General features: G+C 41.5%; 2 pseudogenes; one reads left to right on the top strand and one right to left on the bottom strand.

Moving 5' to 3' along the window:
- Positions 1-12381: 12381 nt before the first annotated feature.
- LOC129397761 (large ribosomal subunit protein uL15-like) overlaps positions 12382-22674 on the bottom strand; it is a 67358-nt pseudogene continuing 57065 nt past the window's right edge.
- LOC100977521 (zinc finger protein 701-like) lies at positions 14307-16580 on the top strand (annotated as a pseudogene).

The following is a 22674-nucleotide window of genomic DNA, read 5'->3' as shown; positions in this document are numbered from 1 at the left end:
CTTGCACTTTTGCCAGAACTGTTGTCACAGCTACCTTAACAGCAAGGGAACATAGGGAATATAAATACTAAGCAGTGGATTTTTTTTTCCAGTGGTTGTTTTGTTTTTTACTATAAGGAAGATGGGGAGAATGAATAAGCGCTAGGTCAATGATAGTATCTACACACAAGGCCCTTCAGGATTTGGCCCCTGACTCTTTCTAAAACTATCCCCCTTCTCTCTCCTTCAGGCCCCGTTGCTCCAGGCATACCTGCAAGTCTCTAAATTTATCATGCTGTCACAAGTCCACACAGCTCTGCACGCGTTCGTTTGTTTGTTTGTTTTTTCCTGGATTGCTGTTTTTCTTTCCTTCCAAACTAGATCCTAGTTTTCTTTCAGACTTCAACAGCAGTGTAATTTCTTCTCACAAGTCTTTCTGGTCTCCTCTTCTCTTTTCCTATAGTTTCTCCAGTTTATCTCTCTCTTAGGTGGCACTTCTCATGCCCCACTCTGATAATTGGTTTGCTGGGTCACGAGCTGCTCAAGAGTAGAGACTGTATTTCACTCAATGCTACTCACAGCAGTGTGAGTCATTAGGAAATGTTTGCTGAATGAATAAATCCAGCCCTATGTTCACTTTCCTTAGCGGCTGCTGTGATTGGAATGTGTCCCACAAAGTCCATGTGTTGAGAACATAATCTCTAATGCAACAGTGTTGGGAGGTGGGCCTTCCTAAGGGGTGATTAGATCTTGAGGTCTTCTGGCCTCATGGATGGATTAATGTTGCCATCTCAGGAGTGGGTGAGTCTTGATGAGAGTGGGTTTTTTATATAAGCGAGTTCAGCTGTCTTGTTTGCTTGCTCTCTCTAGCACATGCTCTCTTGCCCTTCCACTTCCTGCCAATGGGATGACCAGTATGAAGGCCCTCACCAAATGCAGGCCTTGATCTTGGACTTCCCAGCCCTTAGAATCATGAACCAAATAAAGTTCTACTGTTTATAAATTATGCAGTTTGTGGCATTCTGTTATAGCAAAAATGGACTAAGACAGTGACCTAGTCACATCCATCTTCCTCACCTTTACTTTCACTCACTGCAAATTAGACATGAAGTTACACAGACGAGACAGGAACGTTTTTGACTCCACACTATAGCTTGCTGCATTGGTTTTCTAGAGCTGCCATAACAAAGTACCACAGACTGGGTAGCTTAAACAACAGAAATTTATTTTCTCATAGTTCTGGAGACTAGAAGTCCAATGTCAAAGTGTCAGCAGGGTTGGTTTCTTCTGTCTCTCTCCTTGGCTTGCAGATGACTGCCTTCTTGCTGTGTTCTCATGTGGCCTTTCCTCTGTATGCACACATGTCTTGTGTGTCTCCTTGTGTGTCCAGATGTCCTCTTCTTATAAAGACACATGCACTTTGGATTAGGGCCCACCCATAGGACTTCATCCTAATTTAATCACCGTGTTTAATTTAATCATCATATCTTCAGTACAGTCCTATCCTGAGACACTGTGGGTTAGGATTCCAACATGATTTTTTTGGGGGAGGGGCACAATTCAGTCCATAAAACTTAGTCTTCTCCATTGTGCTGATTCCCACAAAGGACCCAGTGAGTGGCAGGCTCCATCGGGAAACTCATTCCAAGTCCTGGCCTTGCCCTAAAGTAGGGGAATTTGGAATTATTGCTCCTTTCTAGAGTAGATCAGTGTAAAGAGGGGCCCATGATATGTACTGAACAACCCCAACCCTTGTGGGAAGCCCCGGAGGACAGCCAGGACACTGGAGAAGGAGACATGGCAAATGCTTCACCATTATCTTTTAAGGATCTTTGGAGTAGCTGAGAACATCAACCTCCTTTTCTACAGAATATTTTCCAAACCGAGAGGAAAGTAAAATTTTCTTGATTCTCCCTTCCTTTCCTAACCTTGTCTATCTGGCACTGGTGGAAATTGCAAAAGATAATAAGGTAAACAAAATACAAACAGGCAGAAATATAGTTGGCACCATGGACTCTTGCATAAGTGAAAAGAGGGCAAAGAGTGTGCCTTGTTCATTTGCAGAGACTTTGCAGCCTGTTATGAACTGAATGTGTGTGTCCCCCTATCCCCAAATTCATATATTGAAGCCCTAACCTTCAGGATTTAGAGTAACAAAGTAATTTAGGTTAAATGAGGTCTTAAGGGAGGGCTCTGATTCAATAGGATTAGTGTCTTTATAAAAAGAGACACTAAGAAGAGTTTTTTCTCAGGCTCTCTCCATTCACATACCCAGGAAAGGCCGTATGAGGACATAGTGAGAAGGTGGCAGGAAGAGACCCATCACCAGAAACCAAATTGACCAGAACCTTGATCTTGGACTTCTAGCCGCAGAATGATGAGAAAATAACTTGCTACTGTTTTAGCCACCCAGCCTATGGTTTTTGTTATTGGCAACCTAAGTAAAATAAGACACAGCTTTGGGATATGCTTTCTACATAGTGAGTAGTCAATGAATGTCAAATGTGTAGATATATAATGATTTGTTTATAAAAAAGAGTTCTGTTAAAAATAACTATCTGAAGATTGTGACTATGGATGATTTTCATTTGGTTACTTACTTTTCCATATAATCTGAACTCTTTACAGTATAGGTATATTACACTGTAAAGTTTTTTAGAAAGCAATTTTAAAAGCCTTATCTCATACATAGCTAGATGGCTTAATACTCACGACACAGTAGGATGTAGTCATGGGTCACAGAGACAATGTTCTGGATCTTAGAGCAGCAGACACATCCCTTGTGGGCTGCGCATGATGTCTCCTAAAAAGGCAAAGCCATTTGTTAGGGTGAATTTTCTGAAAGTCTGCTTATATATGCTAGGATGGATGTCACAGGTGTGAGCTCTGTAAGGCTGGGGACAGTGTCTGGTTTTGCTCATCATTATATTCTCAGTACCTAGGACAGTGGCACATAGCAGCTAATTTTTTCTGTTAAAAGAAAATAAAAACCATCATTCAATGATTAACTACTCAGAGTAATAAATATTCGATGAACAATCAAATGAATGACTGAAGGGCATCCCAGACATAAAGTGATTATTTCTTTTGAAATTTCAGATTGAATATATCTGACAAGAATCAAGTTACAGGAGGTCGAGGTGGGGAAATGAAGGAGGGCCCGGGTGGCATGTAGAGGAATAAACCACTGCTTGATCCCCACTTTCTGAATTGCTGAGCTACTGTCCCTTGTTCTCTTCAGTACACTGTTGCCAATTGTTGGGAGCCCCTAAAATTCGGAATTAATGAACCTATCTGGTTATGGAGATCCTGGCTTGTTGGGAATTAAGTTCAAGAAGGCTTAAGATTTCAATATAATTTGTGTGCTAGGGACCTCTTGTGGTAACTCTGTGTACTTTATCTTTCAGCACCTAGAAATAGACACGCATGCGTGCGCGCACATCCCCCCTCCACCCCCACACACTTCAAAGTGAAATAATTATTATTATTTGGAAATATTTTTAAAATGTTATTTTTAACATGTTAAATGTTAAAAATGTAAAAATACAAATAGTCAATAAATGTCTAAAATTTTTTAATATCTCCTGTAAAGAGATTTAGGCGGGGCATGATGGCTGTAATCCCAGTACTTAGGGATGCCAAAGCAGGAACATCAAGACCAGGAATTTAACACCAGCCTGGGCAACAAAGTGAGACCCTGTCTATACAAACAAACAAATGAACAAAACACAAAACAAAACTGGTGTGGTGGTGGTGGTGGCACGCATCTGTGGTCTCAGCTACTTTGGAGGATGAGGCAGGAGGATTGCTCAAGCCCAGGAGTTTGAGGCTGCAGTGAGCTATGATCATTCCACTGTACTCCAGCCTGGGCAAAGGGGCAAGACCTCATCTCTCTCTAAAAGAAAAATAAATTTAAATTAAAGGGTGTGTTTGTCTTAAAGAATTTTAAAAAGGACTAGTCCCAGTGTCAAGATGAAGAAAACAGGCATTCCTGTATGTTTGGTAAGAGTGTATATGGACACAACAATGAGTACAACCACTTATTGGGGAAAAAATTAGGCCTTACAATTTCTTTAAAATGTTCATATTTCCTGACCCAGTAATTCCACTTCTAGGAAATTTTCCAGTAGGAAAGATAGAAAATACAGATAGGTTTCGCATATTAGGATTTTCATCAAGTTATACAGTAGAAAAAACAAGCCAAAAAAAGAAGATAGTTCAGTAAATTATATATTCATATAAAGTGATATTACTTACTTAAAATTGTGGTTTCAATTAATATTTATTGACGTGGAAGAATACTTTTTTGAGATGGAGATTCACTCTTGTTGCCATGGCTGGAGTGCAACAGAGCCATCTTGGCTCACTGCAACCTCCGCCTCTCGGGTTCAACTGATTCTCCTGCCTCAGCCTCCCGAATAGCTGGAATTACAGGCGCCCGCCACCATGTCTGGCTAATTTTTTGTATTTTTAGTAGAGGCGGGGTTTCACTATGTTGGCCAGGCTGGTCTCGAACTCCTGACCTTGTGATCTGCCCGCGTTGGCCTCTCAAAGTGCTGGAATTACAGGAGTGAGCCACTGTGCCTGGCCGACATGGCAGAATACTTATATGTGAAGGGAGTAAAGCAGAACATAGATCAATTACAACTGTAATTTATATATATACATGACAGATGGAAGAAAGGAAAGAAAGAGAAGGAAGCAAGGTTGGAAGGAAGAGAGGGAAGGAAGGAGGAAAGACATGAAAGAAGAAAGAAAGATGAAGCTGGAATGCTAACAGGTATTATTTTTGTGGGGAAGTGTATTGAGCCATTTTCTATTTCCTTCCTTAAACTTCTCCGCATTTACCAAAATTTAGACAATAAATATTCCATCAAAAAAATTAAACAAGTAATATATAGTCTTATTATAAAACATTAGTTTGGATTTTACATTTTTAAACTTAGAGCCATACTATTTATATTGTTCTAAAACTAGCTTTTCTCATTGTATCTTTTGGAGATAGTTCTATCTCAGGCTTTACAGTTCAGACTCACTCAAATAAATATATATTTTTTTATTCTGAGAAACTTATAGTTGTTTTTGTTTTGTTTTAAGACAGGGTCTCACTCTGTCGCCCAGGCTGGAATGCAGTGGAAGAATCTGGGCTCACTGCAACCTCCAGCCTCCTGGGCTCAAGCAAACCTCCCGCCTCAGCCTCCCGAGTAGCTGGGACTACAGGCTCGAGCCACCAATGCCTGGCTAATTTTTGTATTTTTTTTTGTAGAGACTGGGTTTTGCCATGTTGCCCAGGCTGGTCTCCAACTCCTGAGCTCAAAGCAATACACCCGCCTTGGCCTCCCAAAATGCTGAGATTACAGGCATGAGCCACCGCGCCTGGCATATTAATTTTTATTTAGAAAAAAAGATCATTATTTTAAACTGAAAATGTATTTGTTGCTATCAGTTTACTTTCGGACACATCCTTTCAGGGGAAATATCTTATTTCCACCAAAGAGGATAACAGAAGTGTGATGAGGTCAGCCATTTCCTCTCTCATGAGAATACAAGCTTATCTCTTAGAAAAAGCTGCCCTGCTGAGGGAAAATTGGAGATGAAGGCCTGCAGTGCAGGGTGCTCATGGCCACCTTTTGCCCATGATTTGGTAACCCTCGTTCAGGCTCACCTCCCTGAGGCTTGCAGGTAAGAATTCAGCAGGTAAATGAGTTCCTTAAAGGAGAAAGTTGTATAAACCTAAAGCAGCATGGTTGTAACAGAATGTACATTTCTGTTGTAACTTGTAACAACAACATGGTTGTAATAAAATGTACATTTTTTCTCTTTTTCAAAAGCAATCTCAAAAGCTCACAAAAAATATACATTATTTAATATATTTTCTTTTTTTTTTTTTTTTCCGAGACGGAGTCTTGCTCCGTTGCCCAGGCTGGAGTGCAGTGGCAGGATCTCGGCTCACTGCAAACTCCACCTCCCGGGTTCACGCCATTCTCCTGCCTCAGCCTCCCGAGTAGCTGGGACTACAGGCGCCCGCCACCACACCTGGCTAATTTTTTTGTATTTAATGTATTTTCTGTGGAAAACTGGAAGTTGGAGTCCCTTTCAAAAAATTAGGCTTTTTTTTTTTTTTTTTTTGAGACAGAGTCTCACTCTGTTGCCTAGGCTGGAGTGCAATGGCGTGATCTCTGCTTACTGCAACCTCTGCCTCCTGGTTTCAAGTGATTCACCTGCCTCAGCCTCCTGAGTAGCTTAGCAGAGGCTTACCACCATGCCCAGCTAATTTTTGTATTTTTAGTAGAGCTGGAGTTTCACCATGTTGGTCAGGCTGGTCTTGAACTCCTGACCTCAGGTGATCCGCCCAGCTCAGCCTCCCAAAGTTCTGGGATTACAGGTGTGAGCCACTGCGCCTGGCCAAAATTAATTAGTTTTTTTTTTTAAGTGAAAACTACACACACACACACACACACACACACACACACACACACACACACGGTAAAAGATGAAAGCAGTCCAAAAACCACTGTTCCTCTTACCTCAGATCCCTAGGTCTCCTTTCTCTCTCTCCAGAAGAAACTGTTAGCAGTTACAGATGTACTCCACTAGCATATTATTTGCGTAAAAATAGTGAGTCCAAATCCGTCTCTGACCCCCTTTACTAAAACACAAGTGGGAATGTACTATATACATACTCTCCAATGCCATGGGATTTTAACAAAATATAACAGTATATCTAGTAGACTTTTAAAAAAACACATAATAGGACTTCAGAAGAATTAAAAAAGTAAGTTCGGAATATTTACATTACGGCAATATGATAAATATTTTGAAAACTATTTCCGCTATAAAAATATAAATGCTACATAAAATACAATTTTTAAAAACACATGTGGCTGAGTTAGTAAAAAGTGAGGGACCAGCTCTTTGGGAGACCGAGGCAGGCGGATCACGAGGTCAGGAGATTGAGACCATCCTGGCTAACACGGTGAAACCCCGTCTCTACTAAAAATACAAAAAATTAGCCGGGTGCGGTGGCGGGTGCCTGTAGTCCCAGCTACTCGGGAGGCTGAGGCAGGAGAATGGCGTGAACCCGGGAGGCGGAGCTTGCAGTGAGCAGAGATCGCGCCACTGCACTCCAGCCTGGGCGAGAGAGTGAGACTCCGTCTCAAAAAAAAAAAAAAAAAAAAAAAAAAAAAAAAAAAAAGTGAGGGAAATGAAACAAGGGTAGGAGCCCAGAGAACTGTGGAGTGAGGGCTGAAGATGTCAGCTCTCCCGAGGGCATCAGCTCCTCCCTGAGCCATCTTGAGTTCCTGCTGTCTTGTTAAAATTGTGGTAAATTGGCCAGGCCCGATGGTTCACGCCTGTAATCCCAGCGCTTTGGGAAGCCGAGGCAGGAGGATCAGGAGGTCAGGAGTTTGAGCCCAGCCTGACCAACATGGTGAAACCTCGTTTCTACTAAAAATACAAAAATTAACCGGGCGTGATGGCATGCACCTGTAATTCCAGCTACTCGGGAGGCTGAGGCAGGAGAATCACTTGAATCCGGGAGGCGGAGGTTGCCGCGAGCGGAGATCACGCTACTGCACTCCAGCCTGGGTGACAGAGCGAGACTCCGTCTATAAATAAATAAATAAATAAATAATATAAAAAAAAAAAAATTGTGGTAAATTATACAGAACATGAGGCTTACCATTTTAACCATTTTTAAGTTTCCAATTCAGTGGCATTAAGTACATTCACCATGTCGTGTAACTATCACCACTATTTCTGAAACTTTATTTCCTGAAACAGAAACTCTGTCACCAATAATCCCCGTCTCCCTGTCCCCAACCCGCCCCTGGAAACTACTATTCTCTTTTTCTATGAATTCAGTTGTTCTCGATACCTTATAGAAGTGGAATCATACAATCCTTGCCATTTTGTCTGGCTTACTATACTTAACATAATGTTTTCTTTTCTTTTCTTTTCTTTTTTTTTTCGAGACGGAGTCTCGCTCTGTCGCCCAGGCTGGAGTGCAGTGGCGCGATCTCGGCTCATTGCAAGCTCCGCCTCCCGGGTTCTTGCCATTCTCCTGCCTCAGCCTCCCAAGTAGCTGGGACTACAGGGGCCCGCCACCACGCCAGGCTAAATTTTTTTGTATTTTTAGTAGAGACGGGGTTTCACCGTGGTCTCGATCTCCTGACCTCGTGATCTGCCCGCCTCGGCCTCCCAAAGTGCTGGGATTACAGGCATGAGCCACCGCGCCCGGTTTAACATAATGTTTTCAAGATTCATCCATGTCGTAGTGTATATCACAACATCAATCTTGATATGGCTAAATAATATTTTATTGTATGAATATACCACATGTTGCTTATCTGTTCATCTGTCTACGGATACTTTTGTTATTACTTAATTTTAGAGATGAGCCTTGCTCTGTCGCCCAGGCTGGAGTGCAGATCATAGTACACTGCAACCTTAAACTCCTGGGCTCAAGTGATCCCCCGTCTCAGCCTCCCAAGTGGCTGGCACTATAGGCATGAGCCACTGTGCCTGGCTCAGTAATTACTTTAATAGATTAAACATGCCAATTAAAAGACATAGATGGGCTGAATGGATTTTTTTTAAAGGGTGGATAAAGATACTCCATGGGAATTGTCAAGTTTTTGTTGTAAAGTCTATTTAGTCTGATGTAATTATGGTTACCCTACTCTCTTTAGGTTCCTGTTTGCATGAAATATCATTTTTTACCCTTTCACTTTTAGCCTATGTGTGCCCCTTAGGTCCAAAACGATTCTGTTGTAGACAGCACACAGTTAGATCTTGTACAAAATAACTTGGAGAATGCATCTATAGGTTATAATTAAAGTCTTACAATAGCTGGGTGCAGTGGCTCACGCCTGTAATCCCAGCACTTTGGGAGGCTGAGGCAGGGGCGGATCACCTGAGGTCAGGAGTTTGAGACCAGCCTGGCCAACATGGTGAAACCCCATCTCTACTAAAAATACAATAAAATTAGCTGGGCATGGTGGTGGGCCCCTGTAATCCCAGCTACTTGGGAGGCTGAGGCAGGAGAATCACTTGAACACAGGAGGCGGAGGTTGCAGTGAGCCAAGATTGTGCCATTGCACTCCCGCCTGGGCGACAAGAGCAAGACTCCATCTCAAAAAAACAAACAAACCAACAAAAAAACTCCTACAGTGAAAACTTTACTACAATAAGGGTGCTCGCTTAGACAAGGATGTTCAAACACATATACACAAGAACGCTCAAAATGTATCAGCTTCAATTCTTTCAGAGTGAGCCAAAATAATTTAGGGGAAAAATTATTTTGACTAAAAATTACATAATGAAATAATGACTAATAATGACAGAAGCATTACAATCTAAGCACCATGAGGACCATGCTAGATTTTTTTTTTTTTTTTTTTTTTGAGGCAGGCTCTCACTTTGTTGCCCAGGCTGGAGTGCAGTGGTGTGATCATGGCTCACTGCAAATTTGAACTTGTGGGCACAGGCAATTCTCCTATCTCAGCCTCCCAAGTAGCTAGGATTACAGGAGTGTGCCACTATGCTCAGCTAATTTTGTAATTTTTGTACAGGTGAGGTCTTTCTGTTAGCCAGGCTAGTCTCCAACTCCTGGCCTTAGCAATCCTCCCACCTCGGCCTCCCAAAGTGCTGCTGGCATTCTAGGCATGAGCCACCACTCCCAGCCAAAAAATCCTTCTAATCAGAAGTTCATTTTGAGGTATTTACGTTGATGGTAGTGTTTTGTTGTCACTGAGTGCAACTTTGTCCCCAACCCTTTCTAACAGACACAAAGTAGACATCAAGTGGCTAAGGTGGTATACTGAATTTCTACTCTTCTAAGATTTTAAAAAATAATCAAATATTTGTAAGACAGCTAGCAACCTCATGAGCAAAAAAAAAAAAAAAAAAGAAAGATCTGAAAGCTTTGTAGGATAAATTCAGAATTCTTTTTTTCACCTCTAGATGGTGCAAACTAAAAGTAATTTCTGTTTGTCAGGGTTTAGCTATGATATATGAGTCCTAATACCTTTAGGTTTACTTTTCCTGTGTAACTATATAAAAGGCATTCCTGGCCTTATTTATCACAGTTTGCTTAGTTTATTTCTGAATACACTTACTTATGACATATAGAAGTCTTAATAAATATGGAAGATCAATTTTACTAAATGCTCCTAATTGTCACTTTTTTTTTTTTTTTTTTTTTTTTTTGAGATGGAGTCTGGCTCTCGCCCAGGCTGGAGGGCAGTAGTGCAATCTCGGCTCGCTGCAACCTGTGCAGTAGAGACAGGGTTTCACCATGTTGGTCAGACTGATCTTGAGCTCCTAACCTCGTGATCCGCCTGCCTCGGCCTCTCAAAGTGCTGGGATTATAGGATTACCACCACGCCTGGCTCAGTCTCAGGCATTTCTAACAACGCAAGAACGGCCTAACACAGCCAGTACCTCTCATCCATGGAGTTGTCGCTGCTTTCCTGAGGGCAATGTTTGTCCTTCAGTGGCAACTTAATAACTGCTGACTGACCTTGAACTCTCTCTCAGAGCATATGGAATGCCATCAGTTTATCTTCTACATAATTCAAAGTATTACTTCTAAATGTGAAGAAGTAATGGGCCATATTTTCCACTTTGAGCATATGTTGTAAAATGATGAGATAGCTCAGAGTTTGAAATCTTAACCAACTAATGCCTATTATAAGCATTTCCCTAGGAAATTTATATCTGTATAACACTGGTCTGTAAGACAAAAATTAAGGAGCAATTGATGTGATTTTGACAAGAAGCTGTTCCACAAATTCTATTTTTTAGTCGTTAGCCAACTGAAATAAGGTCTTAAAAGCAATATTCTGGGGACAAGCCCTAAAGACCCTCAAAGTACATTGGGTTCATATTGTCTGGGCCAAACAAGACAATAATATCTATGCCATCCCAACTGAGTAAGTTTATATATGTGAACCACAGACCTGACTGAAGACAATTCCAAGAGGTTGAGCATTTTACAAAATATTTTATCTCTCTGGAATCTGAAGATTTCAACATTTAAAAAATTTCATGTTAGATACTCATATATGCCGGTAAATTTGCATTTGTATATGATTTGAACTATGAGGTTTTGAACAGATTATTTCAACAAAGCGATGTACTAGTTCTGAAATTATTCTTATTTTAAATATCATTTGGATTTCTGTAAATGGAAAATTATGTAACAAATTCTAGCTCTTTTGACTGTCATTAGTATTTGACTAACACTGACTCCCCAAAGCCCTAAAAGAAAATAGCAGGAGTTGAAATTTCAGTTGCATTGGAGAAAATATGTACTTTGTTCCCTTAGAAATAAAGGAGAGCATGTTAGATGACCAGCCATGAAGAAGCTTGTCTTAATATGTTTTCTTTTGAAGCTCTAAGATAAAATAAGAGCTGTGCATATTACTGGGGATGAAAACCATCATGAACAAAAAAGCACTGAGTGTTGCCAAAATGATACCAGTGTTGGTACAGAATTATATGGACAGGATAGGGGGCATTCATTATCCCAGATACTTCACTTTCCATGCTCAGCAGTGTGAACATGTAAGTAAATTGTAACTTACTACTTGCAGGTCAATTGATTTCCCACTGGCACATCTCTGGATTCATTTCTATTGGGTCTCCTCTTAGCCAGTTTTTACAGAGCCTCAAAATGTGTATAGCCTGGAGGAGGCCATCAGTGTCTTAATTCACAACCTGGTGTGTGTGTGTGTGTGTGTGTGTGTGTGTGTGTGTGTGTGTAGAGAGAGAGAAAAAAAAAAGAGGAAGAGGAGAGAGAGAGAGACAGAGAAAGGGACGGAGAGGAAATTGTTCTCTTTCTCCTACTCCCTCAGAAGAGGGGGCATGGGGCTGTGGGAAAGGTGGGGCCCTCCAGGAGGCTAGAACCCTGCACCACCTGAAAGAGTCAGGAGGGCCCAAGTGTCTCGTCTCCTGAGGGTGTGTGTGTACACTACCATCGTGTGTCCAGAAGGCGATTCCTGTCCTAGAAGGGATTTCTCCTCCAACATTCCTTCTCCCTTGGGTAACCAAGTGAGGTGCTGAAACCCATCCTCTTAATCAACAGAGGTGCTCTGGGAGGCCTGAAGTCTCTTCAGACTGCTGGCTCAAACAGACCTGAGAGTGGCTGCATTTGTTTTTATGAAGCCCTACATGTGATCAGAGCTGCTCTGGGCAGCCCCAGACTATAGGCCTGAATAGAAAAATATCCTCTCTGTGATCCAGGATCCACTAGCGAAATGAGCAAGGGTTTTGTTTTTTCCTCTGGTGAAGGGAGGAACTCATCAAGTAGTTAATATGCACTACTTGACTTGATGGAGGGAAATACAGGAAACCATGAAATTTACATTTATATGACTTTATGAGAAAAGGCAGATAAACACTGCACTCGCATCCACTGAAATGGTTTGCGCACTGGAACGTCTAACTCGTGGAAATTACCTCTCCGACTGTCATTCCTAACATTGTGAGGCTTGAGAATTCATAAACAAAATGTGATGGCGTCTTCCTGAACCACAGTACCCAAGTTGCTTTGCCGTGCACACAAATTCTGGAGGAATTAGATGAAATAGAGTGTAGCTTTTGCTAAAGAAGCTAGAGCATGCTTCTATATGAAGCAACAAAACTTTTCCAAGTTTTGAAAGACAGACTTGTGACATCCCATATTGGTTGTTATTATTGGTTCTATAGCAATTGTCTTCCTTCTTTGGTAGAAACATGTGGAAGATGAGATAATGTATTTAAGCCATTTGTTGATGTTTTCCAGTCTAATCACCCTTGTTTGCTTGACAGCATTGTTGGTATGTTGGTGATATGGTAATATATAAACTCCATCTGCAGCTATCAAAGCTTTAGTACCTCATCCTCCCATCTGAGCTAATGGATGACGTTCTTACTAACCAACAGTGGCACTCTGTGGCTGGCTCAAAGTCAGATTGTTTTCCAAAGATGATGTTAATGATGTTAGGAACATTTGTTTAGCATGTAGCATAAAATCAGAAGCTATTTTTCTTAACTATATTTTTCTCTTCTTTGTTTTCTTTCCTTTCTGGATATTCTGTTTTGTCTTTGCCTATTTCTCTGGTTCACAAAGGGTCCCTTCAGTTATAATGTTAGGAGGCCTTCAGAGTTGTGGCTTTTCTCCTTCTTCCCCTTCTCCTCCTCTTCCTTTTCTTTCTTTCCTTCCCTTCCTCCTTTCCTTCTTCCTTTTTCCTTCCTTCCTTCCTTCCTTTCCTTCCTCCCTCCCTCCCTTTCTCCCTCCATTCCTTTTTCTTTTTCTTTCTCTTCTCTTCTCTCCTCTCCTCTCCTTTCCTCTTCTCTTCTTTCTTGATAGGGTCTAGCTCTGTCTCCCAGGTTAGAGTGCTGTGGTGCAATCATGGCTTACCGCAGCCTTGACCTCCTGGGCTCATATGATCCTCCCACCTCAGCCTCCCCAGTAGCTGGGACTACAGGTGCATGCTACCACAACAGGCTAATTTTTTTTTTTTTTTTTTTTTTAAGATTTGGGATTTTGCCATGTAGGACAGGCTGATCTCAAACTCCTGGGCTCAAGCAATCCTCCTGTCTTGGTCTCCCAAAGTGCTGGGATTACAGACATGAGCCATCTCACTGAGCCCAGCATCTTTCTTGATGCCAGGTTCATTGTCATTGCTGTTTGTTTTTTGTTTGTTTCAGGGTTTAGACCTTCAACATTATATGGACATTTGCTATCAGTTTTCTTGAAGATGATGGGTTAACTGCCCAAACAACTGACACACAAAAACCCAAATCACAAGAATCAGTATAATTTATTATTATTATTTCTACTCTTTGAGTTTTCATCTTTAGGATTTAAGGTACTATGGTCCTACAGGAGTCAGAGCTTATTCTAAATTCCTCACTTTCAGTCTGGGTGCGGTGGCTCACGCCTATAATCCCAGCACTTTGGGAGGCCAAGGCGGGAAGGTCACTAGAGGTCAGGAGTTCAAGACCAGCCTGGCCAACATGGCAAAACCCCATCTCTCTACTAAAAATGCAAAAATTAGCTGGGCATGATGGCACATGCCTGTAGTCTCAGCTACTCGAGAGGCCGAGGCACAAGAATCACTTACGGTGGAGGTTGCAGTGAGTAGAGATCACACCACAGCACTCCGGCCTGGGCGACAGAGTGAGACTCTGTCTCAAAAAAAAAAAAAATCCTCACTTTCTTCATTAAAAATATAAAGCGTGTAAAGATTAAAGTTAAATTGGGTCAGGAAGTGGATCCCGTGGAGTGAAGATCAGACCGCGGTGGATTGACTTCTAAAGACTCTTGGTACATGAGGAAGAAACCTGGAAGAGGAAGAGGAAAGCAAAGGGGTCAGGGATGGCTCTTCCTCAGGGTCTATTGACATTCAGGGACGTGGCCATAGAATTATCTCAGGAGAAGTGGAAATGCCTGAACCCTGCCCAGAGGACTTTATACAGAGACGTGATGTTGGAGAATTATAGGAACCTGATCTCGCCGGATATCTCTTCCAAATGCATGATGAAGAAGTTGTCATCAACAGGGCAAGGCAATACAGAAGTGTTCCACATAGGCACATTGTAAAGACTTGCAAGTCATCACATTGGAGATTTTTGCTTCCAGGAAATTGAGAAAGATATTCATGACTTTGTGTTTCAGTGGCAAGAAGATGAAAGAAATGGCCATGAAACACCCATGACAGAAATAAAAAAGTTGATGGGTAGTACAGACCAATATGATCAAAGGTATGCTGGAAACAAGCCTATTAAAGATCAGCTTGGATCAAGCTTTCATTCGCATCTGACTGAAATGCACACATTTCAGCCTGAAAGGAAAATTGGTAATCAAGTTGAGAAGTCTATCAACGATGCTTTCTCAGTTTCAGCATCCCAAAGAATTTCTTGTAGGCCCCAAACCCATATTTCTAATAAGTATGGGAATAATTCCCCCCATTCTTCATTACTCACACAAAAACAGGAAGTACACATGAGAGAAAAATCTTTCCAAGGTAATGAGAGTGGCAAAGCCTTTAATTGTAGCTCACTCTTTTTTTTTTTGAGACAGAGTCTCGCTCTGTCACCCAGGCTGGAGTGCAGTGGTGTGATCTTGGCTCACTGCAAGCTCTGCCTCCCAGGTTCGTGCCATTCTCCTGCCTCAGCCTCCCGAGTAGGTGGGACTACAGGCGCCCCGCCACCATGCCCGGCTAATTTTTTGTATTTTAGTAGAGACAGGGTTTCACCGTGTTAGCCAGGATGGTCTTGATCTCCTGACCTTGTGATCTGCCTGCCTTGGCCTCCCAAAGTGCTGGGATTACAGGTGTGAGCCACCGCACTCAGCCAATTGTAGCTCACTCTTAAAAAAACATCAGAAAATCCATTTAGGAGAGAAACAATATAAATATGATGTATGTGGCAAGGTCTTTAATCAGAAGCGATACCTTGCATGCTATAGATGTCACACTGGTGAGAAACCTTACAAGTGTAATGAGTGTGGCAAGACCTTCGGTCACAATTCAGCCCTCTTAGTTCACAAGGCAATTCATACTGGAGAGAAACCTTACAAGTGTAATGAATGTGGCAAATCAACAATCAAACCTTGCACATCATCATAGACTTCATACTGGAGAGAAACCTTACAAATGTGAAGAATGTGACAAAGTTTTCATTCACAAATCACATCTTGGAAGACATAGGAGAATTCATACTGGAGAGAAACCATACAAATGTAAGGTTTGTGACAAGGCTTATTGGATGTGATTCACACTTGGCACAACATACTGTAATTCACACTGGAGAAGAACCTTACAAGTGTAATGAGTATGACAAGACCTTTGTTCAAAATTCATCTCTTGTAATGCATAAGGCCATTCATACTGGAGAGAAATGTTACAAGTGTAACGAATGTGGCAAGGTTTTTAATCACAAAATTAGCTGGGCACGGTGGCACATGCATGCAGGGCCAGCCATTGTGGAGTCTGCAGTGGGAGGATGGCTTGAGCCTGGGAGGTCGAGGCTGCAGTGAGCTGTGATCATGCCACTGCACTCCAGTATGGGTGATGGAGCAAGATACTGTCTCAAAAAAAGAATACTTATGGTAAAGTTTGGGTAGAGGAATAATGAAATCTTTGATTAATCACAAATCAAACCTTGCATGTCATTGTAGACTTCATACTGGAGAGCAATCTTACAAGTGTAATGAACGTGGCAAAGTTTTTAATCGAAAATCAAACCTTGAATGTCATCATAGACTTCGTACTGGAGAGAAATCTTGCAAATGTAATGAATGTGGCAAGGTTTTTGGCAACAATCAAGCCTTGCATGTCATCATAGACTTCATACTGGAGAGAAACCTTACCAATGTGAAGAATGTGACAAAGTTTTCAATTTCAAATCACCCCTTGAAATACACAGGAGAGTTCATACTGGAGAGGAACCATAGAAATGTAAGGTTTGTGACAAGGATTTTGGGTGTGATTCACACCTGGCACAATGTACTGGAATTCACACTGGAGAGGAACTGTACAAGTGTAATAAGTGTGACAAAGCCTTTAGTGGGCAGTCAACACTTACTCACCATCAAGCAATCCACAGTATAGGGAAACTTTACTAATGATTGTCGCAAAGTCTTCAGTAACGCTACAACCATTGCAAAACACTGGAGAATCCATAATGAAGAGAGGTCTTACAAGTGTAATAAATGTGGCAGATTTTTCAGACAATGTTCATACCTTGCAGTTCATTGGTGATCTCATACAGGAGAGAAACCTTACAAATGTGATGATTGTGGCAAAACCTTTACTTCACATTCACACCACATTAGATATCAGAGAATCCATAATGGACAGAAATCTTACAAATGTCGTATGCGTGGCAAGGTCTTCAGTCTGAGGTCACTCCTTGCAGAATATCAGAGAATTCATTTTTGAGGTAATAGTTCCAAATGCAATGAGTAGAGCAAACCATCAAGGATTAATTGACATTAGAGTCAATTCAGCATTGACTTGAGTTTGAGTTGACTTAAAACAGTGAGTTCAAGCATTAATTGACATTAAAGTGTTTATGTTAAGAGAATCGGGCCAGGCGCAGTGGCTCACGCCTGTAATCCCAGTACTTTGGGAGGCCAAGGTGGGTAGATCACTTGAGGTCAGGACTTTGAGACCAGCCTGGCTAGCAGACGTGAGCCACTTTTCCCAGTCTGTCTTTTGTTTCTTTAACAAAAACTGATAGGGATTTTTATGGGTATTGTGTTGAATCTAAATCACACTGGGTTATATAATCATTTAACAATATTAATTTTTCCAAACCATCAATATGGGTTGTATCTCTATATATGTTTTTAATCATTTCGATCAATGTTTATAGATTTCAAGGTAGGAAATTCTCAGCTTTTTATGTTTATGCCTAAGTATTTCTTTAAGTTCTCTAGCAAATGGAAGTGTTCTTAAATTTTTGTTTAAAATTGTTTATTGTTAATGTATGGAAATTCAACTAATTTTTGGTGCTGATAATTTATTCTGCAAACACACTGAATGTGTTTATTAGTTTCAGTAGTATTTTGGCTGACTGTGATTTTCTACACAGAATATCATGTCATCTACAAACAAATATAATTTTACTTCTTTCTTTCTGATTTGGATAAGTTTTATTTCTTTTGCTATTTAATTACTCTAGCTAGGACAGCCAGTACTTATTGAATAGAAAGGGTGAAAGCATTGTTGCATCATATGAGATCCTACAGGAAAAGCATTCCATTTTCCCTGTTTGGTTATTTCTATTGTTGAGGTAAATTTCCTTCTCTATCTATTTTGTTTAGGATTTCTATGATGACTGTAAGTTGAATTTTGTGAAATGCTTTTTCTCCATCTATTGAGATGATGTGTTTTCATCTTTCATTCTCTTCAAGTGGTATATCACATTGATTTGCTTGAATATGTTGAATCATCCTGGCATCCCAGAAGTAAGTGACACTTGCATATCTACAATCCTTTTATATATCCTTTTGAATACTGTTTTCTAGTACAAGGGGTCTTCAAGAAGCTCATGGAAAAATACGTATTATGAGAAAATTGTGCATGAATTCCACCCTTTTTGCACCAAAATAAACTGGTACAAATCTTTTATAACATGTCTGAACAGGCTCTATAACATGTCTGAACAGGCTCTAGTTTGAGGCACTCAGAAGGATAAGACATGAGTTTGAAAAGAGACTCTATCAAAGCAATATAAATTCTGCTAAAATTGAAACAAGAGGAAACGTCAAATTTACAATGAGACCAGATGCAGGGGCTCAGGCCTGCAATCCCATCACTTTCTTTTCTTTTCTTTTTTTTTTTTTTGAGATGGAGTCTGGCTCTGTCGCCCAGGCTGGAGTGCAGTGGTGCAATCTCGGCTCACTGCAAGCTCCACCTCCCGAGTTCATACCATTCTCCTGCCTCAGCCTCCTGAGTAGCTGGGACTACAGGCGTCCGCCACTACGCCCAGCTAATTTTTTGTATTTTTAGTAGAGACGGGGTTTCACCGTGTTAGCCAGGATGGTCTTGATCTCCTGACCTCGTGATCCGCCCACCTCAGCCTCCCAAAGTGCTGGGATTATAGGCGTGAGCCACCATGCCTGGCATCCCGGCACTTTCAGAGGCCGAGGCAGGTGGGTCACATGAGCCCAAGTATTCAAGACCAGCCTGGGCAACATGGTGAAACCCCTTTCTCTACAAAGAATACAAAAATTAGCTGGGCATGGTGGCACATGCCTGTAGGGCCAGCTATTATGGAGTCTGCAGTGGGAGGATGGCTTGAGCCTGGGAGGTCGAGGCTGCAGTGAGCTGTGATCATGCCACTGCACTCCAGTATGGGTGATGGAGCAAGATACTGTCTCAAAAAAAGAATACTTATGGTAAAGTTTGGGTAGAGGAATAAAGAAATCATTGATGTTTTATGAAAAGGTTATGGAGACGATGCCAAAAGAAATCAACAGTTTGTAAATGAAGAACTCATTTTGAGTTGGGACAAGACAGTGTTGAAAGTGATGCACGGAGCGGCAGGCAGACCATCCCCATCAGTTTCAAACACACACAAAATAATCTTGTTCATACCACAATGAAGAGGACTGACAGCTTATAGCAGAAACAATAGTCAGGAGTTTGAGAACAGGCTGGTTAACATGGTGAAATCTCGTCTTTACCAAAAATACAAAAATTAGCTGGGTTTGGTGGCGGGCACCTGTAATCCCAGCTCTTCGGAAGTCTGAGGCCAGAGAATTGCTTGAACCCAGGAGGCGCAGGTTGCAGTGAACCGAGACGGCGCCATTGCACTCTAGCCTGGGCAACAAGGCAAAACTTTGTCTCAAAAGAAAAAAAAAAGTGTCAAGCCCCTTCTCTTTTTTTCTCTGCCATCGTGGTGTGTACTTGACTGTGCTTCTCACCAGATCTTCTCACAAGACTTTCAGAATTAAGCGATTCATGGCCAAGAAACAAAAGCAAAATCGTTCCATTCCCCAGTGGATTCAGATGAAAACTGGTAATAAAATCAGGTACAACTCCAAAAGGAGACATTGGAGAAGAACTAAGCTGGGTCTATTAGTAATTGCACATGAGATGGCACACATATTTATGTTGCCTGAGCGTCACCATCACATTACCATATCAAGCTGAAAATGTCACCATTATCTGGAGAGTTGGACATGTTTTATTGGGCATACATTTTTTTCTCTCTGAATCTGTTATGAATGCATTGGTTGCCTGGGTTCAGTAATAAATATGTGAGACTTTTCATTAAAAAAAATTAAAGTTAAATTGCCATGCCATTAATGGAGAAAAGGAGCATTTTAACAAAAACAGTTTCTCCCCACCCCATTTCCATTTGATGCCAATCAAAACATACCACTGGCCATTCAGTAAAAATAATTTAATAAACCCAAGAACAAAAGCAGTGTGCTTGTACACAGACATATAAATTAAAGAAAATGAAAGAATAAAGAAAACTAAACTCTACTTGTTAGCGTATCCTGGAATGAAATTGTAGTTTTCTAACTGAGAATGTGTCTTTGTCTGTAGAACACAGTTCTGGGTTCAAGTAGCAGGTACTTTTTTTTTTTTTTTTTGAGATGGAGTTTCGTTCTTGTTGCCCAGGCTGGAGTGCAATGGCACGATCTCAGCTCACTGCAATCTCTACCTCCTGGGTTCAAGTGATTCTCCTGCCTCAGCCTCCCAAGCAGGTGGGATTACAGGCATGTGCCACCATGCCTGGCTAGCAAGTACTCTTTTTTTAATAGATGCCTCCTTTTTTGCTGCCCAACACATCAATTGTATCTTCTCCCTCCACTTTCAGCTGTGCAGGTATCTACTTCATTGATTTGCTGCTTGTCAAATGCAGATCTGATCTGCCTGACAAACCCCATCCCTCACAATAGGCTCTGGCATTTGAAGGCTTGGCTGGGACTAGGATCTGTTTCCAAAGTGGCTCACACATATGACTGGCAAGCTAGTGCTGGTTGTTAGCAGGAGGCTGCAATTCCTTACTACAAGGACATTTCCACAGGGTTTCTTGAGAGTATCATGACGTGGCAGCTGGCTTCCCCCATTGTGAGTGATCCCGGACTCAGGTTTTGATAGAGAGAAAGGAATTCCTGCTACCATAACTTTCCTAGCCTATCCCATCACCTCCACACATTCTTGCCCTTGGGAGGAAGGGGAGTTTCCAGTTGGTAAATTTAGTGGAAGGAATTAAATATGGTCAGTTAGCTTCCTTGGGCTTATTTTGGAGCAGGTTAATCCTCAAGAGGCAGACATTCTACTCTCATCTATTTTTTTTTTTGCCAGACGAAAGGGCCCACTCTTTAGGGGAGTCTTTGACTTGTCCAGCTATGCCAGGAACTGAGTGGGCTGGGTTGAAGGTAAGCCCGTGTGGCTGTAGATCTAAAGTCATGACCTCCCATCGGCATTGCCAGTGACATTTTGAGCTCCACCAATATGATTCTATATCAGTTAATTCTCAACAGTGGAAGAGCAGATGGGACCTCTTCCAACCTGAAAATTTGATGGAAGGGAATAAAATTAGATTAATTCAGCAAATAATTTGAAGAATGAAATTGTTTCCCACTGGGTAAATCTGAACATCTTCAAGGCTGAGGATATTACTGTGTTCAATTCTTTTCCTTACAGCCTAAGAAGGTACCATCAAGACTTCTTCCAGAGGAGTGTTTGGATAGGGAGAGCACAGGAAATCGGGGGTGGAAGTGTAGAGAGAGAGAGTCATTTTTGTTTATCATCCTTGCCCTTAAGTTTTCTCACGTGCTTTGGTCAAATGTCTAGTGGTGGTACTAATGTGAGAAATATCAACCAGTTAAAATTTTCATGGCAGACTTTTGACTCCAATCTCTACTTCCTGTTGTAACAACAGATCCTCAACAATGACGACGACTACTACTATAATAATAGTACTTACTATTTTTGAGCACCTACCATAAGCCCAACAGCATCCTTTGAACTTTACATACATTGTTTCTGATATAAATATCAGATACCTAAGAGGTAGATATTATTTTCATTTTACAGGTGAGGACAATAAGGCCCAGGGAGATTAAGAAACATGCTGCAGGTCACACAGAGATTGGAACGCCTTTCTGTCTGACTCCAAAGCTGGTGCTCTTTGTATTCTGTCACATCTCAACTTTTCAGGGTGGAGAGGGCAGTTAAAGAAGAGGGTGTTCTTGCTTTTTGAGGCTCCTTGACTTCTCCTAGGAGGGTTTTCCAGATAACCCAGAAACTCAGGGGACATTAAGGCAGAGGATTCAATTCAGAGACCATCTTACCCTTCCAACAGTCCCATCTCTTGCCCCACTTGCTTCCCAGCCATGAAACTGTTATCACATCTAACTCGGAACTGTGCTAAGAGGCCATCTGTTCAGCCAGGAGGTGCCATTATCTTTTATGGTCCCTTAAAATGGCCGTTGCCTGAGTAATTGAAACTGCATTTGACAATGGAAGAAGAGATTCTGTGTCTCTGAGGGACCATATCTACATTGCTATTTTGTCTTCCCATGGCAAAAGGAACTTGAAAGAACTCGAATGTTGAGAGGGAAGAACAACAATTACCTTAATAGGTGTGGTAGTCAGAATGATGGCTTTCCACAGCTATCCATGTCTTTTTCCCTGGGACCTGGGAATGTGGTTCCTTACATGGCAAAAGGGACTTTGCAGATGTGATTAAATTAAGAGATTTGCATTGGAGGAGATTATTTTGGATTATCTGGTGGGCCCAATATTATCACAAGGGTCCTTAGGAGGGAAGGAAGGAGGCAGGAGAGTCAGAGAAGATGTGACTACAGCCGCAGAGGATTGCTGACTGGGGGTCATAAGCCAAGGAATGCAGGAAGCCTCTAGAAGCTGGAAAAGGCAAGGAAACAGATGTCCCCTAGACCCCTAGAAGTAACACAGCCGTGCTGACACGTTTTAGTCCGGTGAGACCCAGTCAGATTTCTGACTTCTAGAACTGTATGTTAATTTGTATTGCTTTAAGGCACTAAATTTGTGGTCATTTGTTACAATGGCAGCAGGAAATGAATATACTAAGATACTCTCTACCCTTCCTCACTTAATTATTTATACAACTGGCCATTAAAAATCCTGGCCAGAACCTTTGTGTCTACTAGGGACCTCGCCATCTAGTCTTTTCTCGCAAAGCAAGAGGCATCGG

Source organism: Pan paniscus, chromosome 4 (genome assembly GCF_029289425.2).
Source record: "Pan paniscus chromosome 4, NHGRI_mPanPan1-v2.0_pri, whole genome shotgun sequence".
Lineage (NCBI taxonomy): Eukaryota > Metazoa > Chordata > Mammalia > Primates > Hominidae > Pan > Pan paniscus.
The sequence above is the reverse complement of the archived record's forward strand: the minus strand, read 5'-3'. Positions and strand labels throughout refer to the sequence as shown.